This window comes from Solanum tuberosum, unplaced genomic scaffold (assembly GCF_000226075.1).
Source record: "Solanum tuberosum cultivar DM 1-3 516 R44 unplaced genomic scaffold, SolTub_3.0 scf00320, whole genome shotgun sequence".
Lineage (NCBI taxonomy): Eukaryota > Viridiplantae > Streptophyta > Magnoliopsida > Solanales > Solanaceae > Solanum > Solanum tuberosum.
The window spans coordinates 11,574-29,765 of record NW_006239242.1 but is presented as its reverse complement, the minus strand read 5'-3'; positions in this window follow the sequence as shown (position 1 = coordinate 29,765).

The window sequence follows — 18,192 nt, the reverse complement described above, 5'->3', positions numbered from 1 at the left end:
GTGGCTCCCTGACCATCCTGAATAAGATTCTGTTGTGGAGTTTATGAGTAACCAACTGTAGAAATAAGCATGGCTGAATGAATTGACCGGGCTGCACGTGTCGGCCTACCTGAACCTGTGGAGTAGGAACCATGAAAGTTACATGTGCTCTTGAGCTTCTCATCCAAAGCCTTAGCCTGCCCATCACGTCGAACTCCTTCCACTTTCTTCACAAAATCGGTCACCTCATTAGAACTTTTACCTGCAGAGGTCATGTGAACAAACAATACATGTAACTCGGTGTTTAATCCTTTGACGACTAGACTAATCCTCTCATCCTCTGAAGTTACCAACTGGGTAGCATATCTAGACAAGGTATGAAACTTTGCCTCATAGGTAGGTACAATCATACCACCCTGCTCCACAACCATAAACTCATCCTTCTTACGATCCCTCAAAGTCTGAGGCACATACTTCTCTAGGAACATATCATGGAACTGTGTCCAAGTGAGTGGGGGCAAGACTGGTGATCTGCATTCCACATAGGCCCTCCACCACTGCTTAGCTTCACCTTGAAGCTGGAAGTTCACGAACTCTACTCCATGCTGGTTTAAAATGTCCAACTTGTGAAGCCTCTCATAGCAATAAAAAATGAACTCACAGGCATCCTCACTCTCATAACCATGGAACACAGACGACTTCAATTTCAGAAACTTAGTCAATATCTCATGCTTAGTACCACTCATCACAGGACCCAATAAGTGTAACATATTGCAATTTTAAATAGCTAGGAAGAAGCTAAGAACTGGAAATAATCATATTTGGAAATAAGGAAAAATCTGGAAATTTGTTTAAGTTAGGAAAAGTGAGTGTTTAGTCAACTTCAAACGGCCATAAATCCTAGCTCAGGACGAGTTAGGTGTACTTACAAATATGGTTGGAAATATCTTGGAATAATCTTTCCAACGCCGCTAAGTTTGCGCGATTCGGAGTTCGTATGAATGAGTTATGCCTTTTGGAAGTTGGGTTGTTGGAAAAGGAAAGTCCAAATCCGGATTTTGAAAGGGTAGTTTGGTCTTTTCCTTACCCTTTTATTTTAATTCGTTTTTGGTAATAACTTAGGGGTATAAACTGAACTAAGTCAGTGTTTTGCTTTTGGAAAAAGAGTTAGGGTTTTGAGAGAAGAGAAAAGAAAAGGAGAAAAGATGAGAAAGGAGAAGAATGTTCAAGATTCGTCGAGATCGCCGCGTTAACTTGTGGATTTCTTCGGGGGTGATCTCAACAAGGTATGTGAGATCACATAGAGTTGGGTTAATTCACCCACGCACCAATCATGATTTATTTAAGTGAATTTAAGCTCTTGAAAGTTATATTAAATTCTTGATTCGTTGAAATCGTTGAGGAGTTGTTTGATTAGAATCTGTGAATTTAGGTTTGATTTTGATTAGAATCTAATGTACTTTGAACATATAATCGATTCTAAGTGTTTGGGGAAAGAACCCATGGAATTTAGATGGTTTAGAGCTGGAAAACGAAGAAGATATTTCGTCGGACAAATCTGGGTAGTGATGGCGCGTTGCGGAGCTAGTCCCCAATTTTGGAAAAGTCATTTCGCGTCGCAGAGTGGTCACAGACCGTTCTATCTCAAAAGTTGTTTTCGAAACCAAAAATTAAATATCCCTCAGCGTCGCGGACCCACCCACATATATTGATTTTTGATCTTTTCTCATGTTTAGCTATCTAAAATCATTTCTAAACATCATGAGATCTTTCCAATCACAATCCTTGAATCCATAATTCAATTCAAGGACCAGTTAAGAGTCAAGTCAAGAGTGGTTAAGATCAAAGCCAAGAGAAGTTCTTTGAGTTTTGAAAAGTCTTTTACAATAAGACTTAAAGTTCAAGTTGAGTAAAGATTAAAGAATAAAGTTGAAGTTCATTTCTTCAAATGTACATGGGGGCTATGTATTCCCAAAGGGTTTAAAATATTTTCGCATTTAAACAAGAAAGGAAACATCGATTTCCAAAGAGCCTTCGGGCTAATTTTCAGAAAATAGTAATCGCTTTCTAAATGAAGAAAGAGGGGAAACTTTGATTTCCAAGATAGCCTTTGAGCTATGTTTTTGAGCATTAATCTCAAATCACTGAAAGAAGTATGTTTTTAAACATAAGAGCTAATATTATATTTTTGGGAGTAGTATTAAGCACCGATATGGGGGAGAGTTCAGACAACTCACAGCCCTCATAAACCATGTAGCCACCATGGGTAGAAAAGGGTCATACTTTTTAGATGATTCATTTAGTGCTTTTTAGCATAGACTAGTGGATCCACTTAGTGAGTTAGGTTCTATACCCTCGGCAAGGTATAGGACGGTCCTTGGTAGCGTGAGGTAAAACGTTGTATCATCACTATAGCTCTTAAGTGATAGTTGTCGATTAGAGAAACTCCCACAACAGTATTTTGTATTTTTATATACAAACAGAGTTCATATTGTATCTTTGCATACTTACATAGTTATTATTGTATTTCTAAATACACAGAGTTGACATCATATTTTAAACAGCTTTTCCTTATATTGCACTTGTTTTTAAACTGCTTTATATTAAAATGAGTTCAGTTTTGTTGAGTTGAGCCAGGTAAATTCTTTAGTTCCTTTCAGATTCTTTTCAAGCTTAAGTTGTGTTTAGCATTCCAACTCGCATACTCGTACATTCAATATACTGATGCCAGTTAGCCTGCATCGTCTTATGATGCAGATGTAGGTAAACAGGACCAGCATCCAGCGCATCGTTGATCCAGTTGAGGTTCAGCGTTGTTGGTGAACCTCCTTCCATTCCGGAGGATCCCCTTTTTCATTACTTTATCATTTTAGTTCATTAGGATGTCGTGGGCCTGTCCCGACATCCATCTCAGTTGTTTTAGAGGCTTTATAGATAGTTAGTCAGATGTTATTTCATTCGTCATCATTTTGTTATTGACTTATGTTTCAGATTTGAGTTGTCATTTTGGCTAAGGTAAATGTTTATTTTCAAAAACATTATGAGTTCAGTTTGAGACATGTTGAGTTATCTTATATTTGGATTCTCTTTCTTATGTCTAAGTCTTCCGTTGAGTAAGTAAGCCAGGCCAAGGGTTCGCTTGGGGCCAACCATAGTTCTTGAGTGCCAGTCCCGCCCAAGGTGTAGGCTCGGGGCATGACAATAAGGGACGGAAGAAGGCATCAATGCCTATTGCTCCAGCCACCTTAGGAACAGTAGCAGCAATGGGCGGTTAGCCGGTGGTTGAGCCGCTTGTACTGTGGAAAGGACTCCGGGGTCGACCAACCCCTTCACAAAGGTCATGATCTCCTGCATAACACTGGTCTATTGGAGGAATACCGATATTCCCACCCTATGCATCCTTCTCTAGTCCAATATCCTCCTCGTCTTCGATTTCCACATTCTCTTCTACCTCTTCTTGGGGTGCAAGAGGGGCCTCATCCCTAGGAACTTTCTCAGCTGGGGCTCCACCCCTGGCGGGTGCCACTCTTCCTCGGGCTCTGCCCCTTCCTCTTTCCCTACCCCTGCCTCGACCACAACCTTTGGTTGCGAACTCTTCTGCTAGCTCATTGATGGTAGCTACGGTCCTGACACAGTTGTATCATGTGTTAACCATTTGCGGACAAAAGAGTGAAGGAGATTAGATACCAATTTGGATCACTGGATACCAATTGGAATCAAGTCATAGCACGAAAGGAGAAGAAGACTGAGAGATTTCCTAAAGTATTGTAGCCTCTTGAAGAAAAATACAGACGTCTCTGCACCGTTCCGCAATACTCTACTAAACTCGTTTTGGTATAATGAGATCAACTAACCTAAAGTTCTGATACCAATTTTGTCACGATCCAGACCGTCGTGATTGGTACCCACACTAACTCTACGGTAGGATAATCATTACTACATCCCAACTAAGCAATTAACGAAACTAAACATTTAAAGATATGGAAGCAGGTTTAAATGACTAAATAAAATATGGAGTTCCCATAAACTCCGAAGGCCTAACAAACACACTATCGCGGAAATTCAACCCCTAGAACTAAAAGTCATTGTACCAAAACTCTATTTAACTAACAAGTCTAAGAAAATGGGGTGGAACTCCAAAAACTAAACATAAACAACCTCAACATATAGTCTGAGTCAGAAAAGAATTGACTAAACAAAAGAAAGATACATGGTAGCCTAAAAGAACTGGCTCACCCTCAAATTCGGTCGCAGTCAATAATTTCCTAACTGAGGTCTGTCAGTAGCCACCTAAAGATGCCCTATACTCAACAAGGAAAGAGAAAGTACAATATCAGTACACGAAACCATGGTGTACTGGTAGGATCACGCGGCTACTCCCATAAGCACAATATATACAAGCAAGTACCATACAATAAATACACATATACAGAACACACTTCAGTTATCATTTTAGAAGCAACAAACAATTACCCAATATCAATAACAGTTAAACATGAACACAATAGTCACAAGTGGTCCTCTCATGGAACCCGCGCCCAAACTGTTAGTGTGTCGGAATGTGATACCCGATCCAATATATGTGTCGAAACGTGACACCCGATCCAATATATGTGTCGGAACATGGAACCGATCTAGTCAGCACAACCACAGTCATAATCACACCCAGAATGAACAATACTCATAGTCATACAATCAAGTAACAGGTTCATGGCATACATTGTTCACACATAATCATCTCATTTTGATTTACATTTCCTTATTCACATATATGCATGCATACAATGAAGCAATTAACCGGCATATATCATACAACAGGAAATCAAACCATCACATACCTCGAAACCAAACCTGAATACTCCTAAGACACTTGAGCCTCCCCTTTCCGAAGTCTTTCAGCTTGTTCTTGGTCTATAAACAATTAATTAACGAAAGGATCAATAAACAAGGCATAATTTACTCGGATAATAATCAAACTATCAATCCAAGGACAAACCCAAGATCCTAATACTCAATTAGGGCTTTTCCCACCATCAACTTCAGGCCAAACCACCCCCCTCCCCTCAACGATAATTACCCAAGATTCTGAGTTCTAGGAATCGAAATACGGATTAGGGGAGTAATTTCCTTACCTTTAGCGCTAGAAATTGTGGAAAACTGTCAAGAATCGCCTTGGGTCATCCCGACGGCTTGCACAGAGAGAGAAGCTCAGAATTTGAGTTCCAAGCTCCCATTTCACAACATACCTTCAAACTGGGACGTTCTAAAACTACCCTTTCACTCCAAGATTAGTTTCAGGAGTTCTACTCACCCAAATTTGATTATGTAAAGTCGTACATGCTCTTTAACATCTTGGCTATCCATTCATGTGATCAAATTCATAATTAAATCCCCCATTCATTACCATATTTCTCTAGACCTCACCTGACTCAGATTTCGTCCAAGTCTGACCTAGGCCAGAAATTTCTAAGTTACTACTCAGAAGTTTTCTGGCCCCAAATTCCTTCCCCATTGGCTTTTCCATTACGATGGAAAGAGCCCGTTAAAATTACAAATTTCAATGCATCTTTAATTTCCTCGGCCCAAATAAAAAATCATTTTAAAGAAAAAAAACCCATAACATCGATAAGGGATTAGTGGTTGAATGGGCTCAAAAAAATAAAGTCAAAACTACCAAATATTTAGCTAAATTATAAAAACAATCGAATAGAGCGATAATTTTATAATTTAAACTTGCATAAGAAGCTAACACAATAAAAATAAGTCAAAACCATTCAATATTTAGCTAAATTAAAAACGTTCGATTCAAATATATTATTACAATTGTATTCGATAAATATTTATCTTATTAAGTGTTTTTATAATTGTGGACTCCTTAGAAATACTACAAAATACTTTTCTTACTACTTAAAAATTTTAGGAATATAATTCATCATCGAATCAATTTTGTAAACTTGTGATATCACATGGCAGTAAGGACAAGTGGACCAGTGGAGGTGGACTTGTGTGCAGCTACATAAAAGTAGAACCAAATGAAAAAGAGTTTAGAGAGTTTGAATGTGTGTGTGTATATATATATATTGTTTTATTTTATTTTATTTTATTTTTTAAAGAAAACTTTGTTTATAACTTTTTATGACAAATTATTTTAAAATTTGGTTATTTATTTTTACATAATTTTAAAATTATTTATGAAAAAAAACTCTTAAATTAGACTAAAAAAGAAATTACTCCCATCATTTCAATTGGTTTATACTACTTTTCTTTTTATTTTCGTTTAAAAAGTAGTATTTTCTCCCTTCTTAACAACTCTTTAATTTCAACTTGTCAAATGAAATGTTTAAGATCAAAAGATTAAAAAATATTTTGAATATTTGATATATTTTTAATTTCGGACCATAAATTTTAAAAGTGTTGTTTTATTTTTTTAAACCCTATGTTAAATTAAAATAGAATAAATAAATTAGAATAGAAAAAATAGATAAATCATCCTTAAATTATTTCATTTGTTTATTTGAAATGGACAAAAGAACCCCCCCACCCCCACCCCCGCCCCACACAGGCTCAAAAGTACCGAAAACTACCATTAGGTTAGTACAAGAACCTGTTCATCTTCTCCACCCAACCTCTTCATCTCCTTTCTTTTCCCCACCCCGATCTTCATCTCCTTTCTATCAAATGTTCAGTGTTTTTTTCTTAATCTTTGAAGAACACAATTTGATCCATTCAAGAAGTTTTCTACATCCAATGTAGAGTTTCATCAGATCTAATTTCAAAAGTCTCGATCTTTGCAAGTCAGCTCAAATACCATGTCTCTTTGATGTCTTCATCGTCTCTGCAACTCCAATAAGCTTTTATAGCAGTGGTATCACAGTTGAGGGAGACAAAAAGGTCCAATGTGTTGCTCTATATCGATTCCTATGATTTTTTAAATGAGTTCTCTAGTGGTTCTATTAATTTTTAGGATGATTAACACAAGTTACAAGATCCAGGATTTTGAGTTTCAGCTGAAGAAGGTGCAACTATTAATCCAATCTGTATGACATCAATTTTATGTTTCTTTGTCTTCAATATTTTTTTTTATTAAAAAACCGTTGGACATTTATGTCCTTTCTGTGCAATTTTATTTTCTGAAATAATATAGATATTTATGCCCTTTTGTTTGTGAAATTTATTTTTTAAATATCAGATAAAAGTAGATATAAATATTAGATTTAAAAGAAAATTGATCACCCACTTCTTCACTTCCTAAGTTTCTGGGTTAATAGGTAGCACTACTTCCTCCACTTCTTCATAATCGTCCTCCAGAAAGCAGAAAAATAGAAAAAGAAACTGTATCGGCGCTTAACTTTTTTAGTTTTTTTACTCCAAAACAATTTCAGGACAACCATATATGAGAAAAGAAACGAAAAAGTTTTATCTTTGCAAAGTGAAGAAGAATTTCTGAACCTGAACCAGAAGATGAGGTATGAATCAGTCCACCTATTTTTTGTTTGAACTAAATTAAACAAATAGTTATATGTTGCAGAAGATTTGTTCATTGATTATTTGTGTCACATACATTGATATTGCTTTACTATTGTGTCCGACAATCAATCAGAAGATAAAACAAAGCCAGTTATAAGTTTCTGAATTAGAAACACTCTAATTACCGTGTTTATTACATTTTGTGTGGTGTGCATATTTACTATAGGTGGGTGACACATACTATTGAAGCATAACAGTTTTCAAGGCATATACTGAAACAACTTCTCTGTTTTGTTCGTCTATTGATGTTTTTCCTCGACCTTTTAGGGAAGAGAGGATGGATTGTAGTGAAAACATGGTATGAAAGTCTATCAAGTGAAACTTGCTTCTTGAACTTGGAACATATAATTAGGATAGGAAAATGAAATTTTGGATTTGAATAAACTAAACCAAAATCATTTTATATGAATATTCTGTGGGACAAATAATTTTTTTACTGAAACTAATAGACATTTCTTCACGAGGATTGGTAATTTTCATCTATCTATTTTTTTGGCGAACTCCTTGGCAATATCTAGTAGTAAGTTTGCTAATGGTCTCTTTCGCTTTATTCTCGGTTGTTTTAAGAATTGACAAGATTTTTTTGATCATCAACACCTAACCATTAGAAAAAGCGCAACTAATACATCAAATCTACTGCTGGCTACTATATGTATGAAGGAACCAATCGCGGATGATGTAATGATAAAAGAAGACCTTGCAAATCCCTATTGCATTATTGTAAGTATTTAGGTTTAAAATTTCTATTTACTTCTTCTATTGATTTTTGGCTGATTTTGATTGTCTTTCAGTGGAAAGACAAGTACAGTAATGATAAAATTTTGTTCACTACATTTAATTTTGCTACTTAATTGTTAGAGTGATGTGAATTATTATGTTCCTCTTTAAGTAACTTTTTTTTCTATCTTAAAAAATTTACTTTTTAAAAAAGTTTTGTACTTAATATTATAAATTACATACAACAATTTATTTATAGCATTTATTATTAATTAACGCAATATACACGTGCAAAACACGTACTCTTGACTAGGTTATGATGGTGATGTTTAGTCATATATAATATTGACTAATGAAGGTAATTATCGATAGTGATAAGTGAATGTAATAATGATTGATGGTGATAATTGCAAGTGATGGCTAATTGTAACGACGACTGATTTTGGTCATTGGTGATAGTGATAATTGTAGTTGGGATGATAGGTGATGGTGGTTGAGGTGGTAGTAGTTGTGGCTGTGACAGTGGCTGAGATAGGAAAATCGAGTAGTGGTGAATTGTCATCTTTATAGAAATTCATAAATAAATATCTTAATAATATTAAGACTTTGTTATAGATTTTAATCATATAGACTCATTAAGTGGTTTTAAAATAAGAAAAACAAACAGACTTAATAATTAAGATATAAATGATTATGATTTGGACCTTGAAAACAAAAGGACTTAATGACAGAGACCTAAATGATTAAAATTACGACTTTCATCAAGTGCAAACAAAAGCATTCAAATATATTAAATCCATATCGTATCAATTTAATAACATTTATTATCATTATTTAAACAAATATTGCATATAGTGTAACATTAATAATGTTTTTCTAAATATATTGTTGTTCTAATCGTTTTATATTAATTGACGTAATAAACACGTGCAAAACATACTCTAAATTGATATATATTAAAATGTGCTATTGTAGTAAACATTTTATATGTAATAATTGATAATCAATACACAATGACGTCTACATGTAATAATTATTTAAATTAAAAACACCGATAGTAGTAACAGGATTTAATAATGAAGGAAGCATGATCACATATAAGGCAAAAAATATAAAAATACAAATATGGATAAAATATTAACTATAGAAGAAATATACAACTTTGAATTGACTACAAAAGATATGCTATTAGGAATGCCATTTCTAGAAAAATTATACCCACATATAATAACAAAAACACACTGGTGGTTCACAACACCATGTAAACAAAAAATAGGAGCAAAAAGAGTAAATAACAAAAAACGAAAAACAACAGAATGGATAAAAGGAAGTGAAAAAATAACACAAAAATTAGAAAATATAAAAGAAGAAGACCCTAAGATAGAATTAATTATATTCTCTATAGATAAAGTAAAAATAATCCAAGATAAGTTAGAATTATTATATAGTGAAAGATCATTTACAAGGATGGGAAAAACATAAAACAAAAGTAAAAATTGAGCTAATTGATAATAATAGTATAATAACCCAAAAACCATTAAAATATAATTTTAATGATTTAACAGAATTTAAGATACATATAAATGAATTACTAGAAAAAGGATATATACAAGAAAGCAATAGTAAGCACACAAGCCCGACATTTATCGTAAATAAACATAGTGAACAAAAAAGAGGAAAAAGCAGAATGGTTATTGATTATGTAATAATTATTTTAAAATTATCTATTTATGTGTTTTCCCCTTACTTTATGGAAATTTCCTACTTGTTATCTCTCTCTATGTTTTCTCAATTTAATTTGTTTGTATCTTTTTTTCTAATAAAATCAAAGTATGTGTTATAAATATAGTGAATGTCAATCTGTTAGAGAAAGTTTAGGAACCCTAACTTTGGGAGAAAGTCAATTTTTTCTTATAAAATAGAGGGGTTCTCTTCATTGTAAACTAGATCTGAGAATTCCTAATTTATCTCTCAAAAGAAATAATAAGTCTTCTCTCTTCACCCTACTTTCTTCTCATTATTTTATATAGTTTCATAACACGTTATCAATATGAGTCTCTAACCAATTGACTTTGAGTTAATATATCTGATTCAAGTTAGTAGGAACTTTATGAAGGTTAGCAGATTTCATTATTTTTGGTTTACTTGCTTTTAGATTATTAAAACTATTGGTTGTATGTTAATTCTTTTGTGAATAAGGTCCATTGATTAGACTATAATTAATTAACTATAACATGCAGCAATTTATCATGATATTGAAGTAATTTATATGCAACAATTGCAACATTAAGCTATGCAGCAATTGATTTTACTTTTATACATTTTAATGTCCATCTTTATAATTTTTCGTGTAAGTTTAACGCAAAGCTTTTTTACTGAATTTGTTTGGTTTAATAAGTGGGTGAGGTACTTTGCCTTCTAAGTGAGTTTTTCCTCTCCTGCATTTCTCATCATGTAATAATAATGTTTTCAATCGCATCAAGGGAGTAGACGATGGATTTAAGTCAAATCACTAAAATATTGGACTAAAGTCATGGTGCACCATGATGAGAAGGTATTTGGTTCAAGTCTCATCGATTTATGGCCTAAGGCGCTTTTATAGCAAAATAATGTCCTTTGGTGAAAAAGTCATTCAACCAATTCATTGAATTTTCTCCATTCCTTCGTGTGAATATGGTAGCAATGCATAATATGTCTGAACGAAGACAAGTGATTGAATAATGCGCAGAATATAAAATGAGGTACTAAATTATTATAATTTGATATACTTAGATAATTGTGTTTTATTCATGATAAATGCTAAAAGTATAGACCCATTCTTTGAACTGGATGAGGTATTCTCCCACCATGCTAGGCATGGACATGTGTTATTTTCTGTTGGTATTAGACACTGATTAGTGCAATTGAGACACATTCTATATTAAATCAAAAGTTTCCTAATTCCAATACTTTCATACTTTGGCATGATCGTTTGGGACATCATGAGTCTATAATGACGAGACGAATTATAGAAAATTCAAAGGGTCATCCATTGAAGAACCTAAAGATTCGTTTAAATGGTGAATTTCTTGTACTACTTCTTATCAAGACAAGTTAATTGTGAGACCATTACTAACGAAAATTGAGATTACGTCTCATGCGTTCTTGAAACAAATGCATGAGGATATTTGTGGACCTATTCAACCACCTAGTAGGTTTGTTGGACACTTTATGATCCTAATAGATGATCATCCTAGATGGTCTCATGTGTGCATATTGTCATCTGACAACTTGGTATTTGCAAAATTGTTGGTACAAATAATATGATTATTGGCATAGTTTTCTAATAATCATATTAAGTTCATTTGTCTTGATAACAATGTAGAATTTCATCCCAAGCATTTAATGATTAATTCCTATCATTTGGGATTGAATAAACTCAATACTGAAGTGAATTTGATAGTGCAAACAAAAATCTTATCAATACGAACGTGCACTTAATCGTGATGGGATCATGACTCACCTTCAAAAGAGGTAGAGAAATTGAGAAGAAATAAATCTGAAAATTACTCCCAGAGTAATAAAAATGAACTTTGCTCAAATAATAGTAAATTAGAAATTTACTTAGCAAAAGGCACATGACATAGTAAACTTAGAGTTTACTAGTACTAGTAATTTTATTAGTTGACATGAATGGTTTGGTCATCTTAAAGATGTTTATTTTGACTAATAGACACGCATTGAAGAACTAGATGATTTTTCAAGAATTATTTTTTTTGTCTGTTCTCATGATAAGTTTATTGGATCAACTAATGTTGGGAAAAAATTTCTAAATTCTGAAAAGTATAAATGGTGAATATGGACCCGTTCACATATCATGTGATATGATAAAGAGATGAGTCTATAAGAGAATCATATGTGTTTGTTGTCAACCTGCAGTTTGACATTTACAAAATTGTGTTTGCAAGATAATTGAGTTAAGAACACAATTTTCAAAATGTGTAATCAAGACGATTCATCATTATAATATTGATAAGTATCCAAGCTGATCTGACATTAAATGCCTCAAATAAATAGTCAATCATTGCTTATGAGAACAAAGCTTCATGGTCTGAAATATAATATATTGCATACAAAAATAATTGTATACAACAGACAATAAATTATAATCATTTTTTTCTTAATTGATTTATTGACAAGGACCAAATAATTTCCATCTAATAATTTTGATGTGCGGTATATGAATAATGGATATACAATGATGCACAAAGATGGATTCTCCTAAATAGATTGAGATATATGTTAGTTTATCTAACATAAGGGGAATATAAGAAGTAATCAAGAGTTGCAAATGCTCCTATTGAATGTCCCTAAATGATAGGTTCTACTACATATGTGAAGCTTTATAGACCAATTGGTTCTAACTAAAATAATTCTTGAAAAACCGGGGAGGAGCAAAGGATCTAAATGATCATATAAGGAGGCAATGTGCTCTTGAAAATCCTACGACATAACACTTCATGAAACCTCATGAAAGGGGTTGCTACTTGAAAATAATTAATTCACGAGATCTCAATATGTTATGTTGTATTGTGAACCGAGATAAAGTATATTTCGTCGACGATATCTTTGATACAATATAATACAATATTTAATGTCACACTTTTAATACTTGATGTTGTCACTTGACAAAATTGACATAAAAATATCTGATAGATTCAAAATGCATGAAGCATATGCAAATTTTTGGAAAACCTTTTTATAATTCTCACGTGGATTGAATCAATCAAAAATCTTTTGTAATGTTATACAAGTTGATAACATGAAGTGGAACTCTTGAAGAGTTTTCAAAAGGCAACAAATTATTTGCTTAAAGAAGTTGAAGTGAGGAATAGATTTTAAAATAAATATTGACATTGTGATATTGATTTCGTGAAAATATTACCGTATAATTAGCTTTTTAATAGATGACTTCAATTTTATTTGATTGAAACTTTCTGGTTGTCATATCTATCTTACCATAATTATTTTCATTAATGATAATTTGTGACAAATAGTTATTCTATATTATTATGCTCTTATATAATGTAGATCATTTTTTTCTTTACCTTATTGTTTAAAGTAAAGTTTTATGTATCAATGCCAACATAATTTTAACTTTTGAAAGCAAATTGTCAAAATAACAATCAGTTTGTGTTCAATGAAAAAATGGTACTCAAAGAAGAATGTGTAGAATCAATTGATGTATCTTATATGTTGGTAACTGAGATATCAAACTTTCAATCTAGATTTTGTAGTTAATCTAAAATTTGTCAAATGATATTTTTTGTTCTTGCTTATCTAAGCTGAAACAACTAACCTGCACTATTGGATGCTCAACACGGATGCTTTTATACTAGTAATAGAAATAAGGAAAATTCCCAATATGAGTTGATAACCGTGCGAGTTCAGCAGCCCTTAGTGATAGTAGTGGATCTGATCATGTTTGGAATCTGTTACGTCTACCTGAATGATAAAATCTGAATCGACTTCATATTCATATGTATATGTTCATTCACTTCTAAAGTTTAAGAGTTCGAGAATAGGATTTAGCGAAGGAGTTTTAAGTGATTTGTAATGGTGGTTGAGTGAACCTTTCAAATTCTAGGGTTTAGCCAAGGAATTTATGTGGTCCTACTTTTCATGTGTATGCATCAGTTTCTTGAGATTATTGATTTTAAGCTAATATATGTAAGAAGGAATCAATTGTAGAAGATGTAATGATAAAAGAAGACCTTACAAATTCCTGATGCATTGATGTAAGTATTCATCTTTAACATTTCTATTTACTTCTTCTGTTGATATTTGGCTAATTTTGAATAGTTTTTGCAGTGGAAATACAAGTACGGTAATGATGAAATTTTGTTCCCTACATTTATTTTTGCTACTTAATTGTTAGTGTGATGTGAATTATTATGTTCCCTGTTGAGTAATTTTTTTATCTTAAAAAAATTAAATTTTTTTAAAAAAAATCTACTTAATAATATATGAACATACAATAATTTATTTACATACATTTATTATTAATTAACGCAATATACACGTGCAAAGCACATACACTTAACTAGGTGATGATGGTGATGGTTAGTCATATGTAATGTTGAAATGAAGATAATTATCAATAGTGATAAGTGAATGTAATAATTAATCAAGTGATGACTAATGGTAATGACGATTGATTTTGGTGATTGGTGAAAGTGATAATTGTGGTTGGGCTGATGATGAATGTTGTAGATATTAGGTTGTGGTGATTGAGGTGATAGAGTTGTGGCTGTAATAGTGGTTGAGATGCGAAGATGGAGTAGTGGTGAATTGTCATCTTTGTAGAAATTCTTAAATAGATATCTTAATAATATTAAGACTTTGTTATAGATTTTAATCATTTAGACTCATTAAGTGTTTGTAAAATCATCAAAAAGAAATGCACTTAATAATTAAGATATAACTGATTATTATTTGGACCTTGAAAGGACTTAATGGCAGAGACCTAAAACAAAAGGACTTTTAGATTTCATTAAATTCGTTTGTTTTCAAGGTCCAACGCATAATTATTTATATCTTAATTATTAAGTGTGCTTTTTTTTCTTATTTTACAACCACTTAATGAGTCATATGATTAAAATCTATAACAAAGTCCTAATATTATTAAGATATCTTTTTAATAATTTCTACAAAGATGATAATTCACCACTACTCCATCTTCTCATCTCAACCACTCTTACAACCACAACTACTACCACCATAATCACCATTACCTACCATCTGCAACATTCATCATCAGCCCAACCACAATTATCACTATCACCAATCACCAAAATCAATCGTCATTACCATTAGCCATCACTTGCAATTATCACCATCAATCATTATTACATCTACTTATTACTAGCGATAATTACTTTCATTAGTCAACATTAATTTGACTAACCATCACCATTATCACCTAGTTAAGTGTACATGCATTGCACGTGTATATTGCGTTAATTAATAATAAATGTATATAAATAAATTATTGTATGTATGTTATATTATTAAGTACAAAACTTTTTTAGAAAGTAATTTTTTTAAGATAAAAAAAGTTAATTAAAGAGGAACATAATCAATCACATCAAACTAACAATTAAGTAGCAAAAGTAAATGTAGTGAACAAAATTTCATCATTACCGTACTTGTCTTTCCACTGCAAAGACAATTCAAAATCAGCCAAAAATCAACAAAAGAAGTAAATAAAAATGTTACACCTGAATACTTACAGCAATGCAACAGGAATTTGTAAGGTCTTCTTTTATTATTACATCATCCGCGATTAATTCCTTCATACATATATTAGCTTAAAATCAGTACTCATGAGAAACTTATGCATACACATGGAAAGTATGGCCACATAAATCCCTCGGCTAAATCTTATAATTCAAAAGGTTTACTCAACCACCATTACAACTAACTTAAAACTCCTTTGCTAAACCCTATTTTTGAACTCTTAACTTTAGAAGTGGCTAGACATAGGCAAATGAATATCAAGTCGGTTCAGGTTTTCATAACTCACACAGATGCAACATATATCAAACAGGGTCGGGTCAACCGCTATCACTGAGGGCTGCTAAAATCACACGGTTATCAAATCATATTAGGAGTTTCCCTTATTTCTATTACTAGTATAAAAGCACCTATGCTGAGCATGTACCCCATAGTTCAGGTTAGTTGTTTCAACTCAGATAAACAAGAACAAATACATCATTTGACCAATCTTAGATTAACTTCAAAATCTACATTGAATTCTTGGTATCTATAACGTCTCGCAATTTGAAATAACTAGGAAGAAGCTAATAATTGGAAATAGTCATTTTTGGAAAGAATGAAAATCTGGAAATTTTGTTAAGTTAGGTAAAGTGAGTTTTGGCCAACTTCAAATGACCATAACTTCTAGATCGGGATGAGTTAGAGGTACTTCCAGATATGGTAGGAAATCTCTTGGAATGATCTTTCCAACGCCGCTGAATTTGCATGATTCCGAGTTCGTATGAGTGAGTTATGCCTTTGGAAGTTGGGTTGTTGGAATAAGGAAAGTCCAATCCGAATTTTGAAAGGGTAGTTTGGTCTTTTCCTTAGCCTTTATTTTCATTCGTTTTTGGTAATTACTTATGGGTCTAAACTGAACCTAGTCAGTTTACGCTTTTGAAAAGAGTTAGGGTTTTGAGAGAAGAGAAAAGAAGAGGAGAAAGGAGAAGAACGTTCAAGATTCGTCAAGATCGTCGAGTTTAGCTTGTGGATTTCGTCGGGGGTGATCCCTACAAGGTATCTGGGATCACATAGCATTGGGTTAGTTCACCCACGCACCAATCATGATTCAATTTCAGCAAAGTTATTAGATTAGGAAGTAAATCCTTGAGTTCTTGATGAAATTCATTGAATTCTTGTGGGTTGTGTTGTTGGAGTTTTCTTGAGATTGATTCTTGTTGTTAGTAATGATTTTCAAGTAGAATCGGATGCATATTGAGGGTACAAATGATTCTAAGTGTTTGGGGAAAGAACCTTTGAAATTTAGAGGGTTTAGAGATGAAAAACGAGCAAGAAAAGTCGTACAAAACACCTGGGGAAGGGGGTGGGGCGTCGCGCCAGCCAACGCTCCCCAAAAGGGTTTCTGAAGTTTCTCCCTTGGGGCACCGTAGCAGTCAGTGCACCCCAACTTGTTCTCTGAAGTTTGAGGGTTGGCGCCCCGCGCCTCTGAGAGCGCCAGGGATGCCAGTTCTCCCCATTCGTTCCCCACCTTTTAGTACTTGTTCCTTAGCAATGTACCTATGTTTTCTAGTTGATTCCAACACTCTAAGGTACATCTAAACATCATAAAATCATCCATAAACATGAGATCATGAACCTTGAATCCATAATCCAATTCTAGGAAAGTTAAGATCAAAGTCAAGAGAAGTAAGAGTCAAGTCAAGAGAAGTTCTTAGAGTTTTTCAAAAGTTTTCCCCAAATGTTTTAACTTTGTTTTAAGACTTAAATTTCAAGTTGAGTAAAGATTAAAGAGTAAAGTTTGAAGTTCATTTCTTCAAAAGTATATGGGGACTATGTATTCCCAAACGGTTTACAATGTTTTCACATTTAAACAAGAAAGGAAACCTCGATTTCCAAAGTGTCTTCGGGCTAGTTTTCAGAAAAGAGTAATTGCTTTCTAAATTAAGCAAGAGAGGAAACTTTGATTTCAAAGATAGCCTTTGAGCTATGTTTTTGAGCACTAATCTCAAATCACAGAAATAAGTATGTTTTTTTCACGACCCGAGTCTACACCCTGGACGTGGCCGGCACTCGAAGACCATTGTTGTTCCCCAAGAGAACCCTCATCCTGGCTGACTACAAGCGGAAGACTAACTTAAGCATGTAAAAGCTTAAAACTGAAATAAAAGTTCATAAAACTTAAATACAAACTTTAACTCAAACGAAAAACTCTGAATAAAATAATATATTCAACTCACCATAAAATAGGCACTTAAGTCTTTAAGATATTTAATAAAATAAATGAATAGTACAGATTTCTCAACTATACTGACTATCTATGAAGCCTCTAACTGATAAAGATGGAAGTCGGGACAAGACCCATGACATCCTGACTAAACTGAAAAGTAAATGAAATCCTCCGGAACAAAGGAGGCTCACCATAGCTAACTCGAACTCTCGGATGTATCAACGAAGCTCCTGTTGATGATCCTGAATACCTGTGTTTGCATCATGAGAAGATGCAGGCCAAATGGCTCAATACGTGGAATGCACAAACATGTAAGAGGAATTCTAAAGCATAAACATAAGCTTGAAACTTGATAAAAAAGAAACATACTTACCTCTTCTCAAACTTACTCAACTCAAGGAATACTCAAAACTACTCAACTCGGAAGTACTCAAGGATAAGATACTCAACTCAAAGATATGTTATTCGACTCTGGGTACTCAACT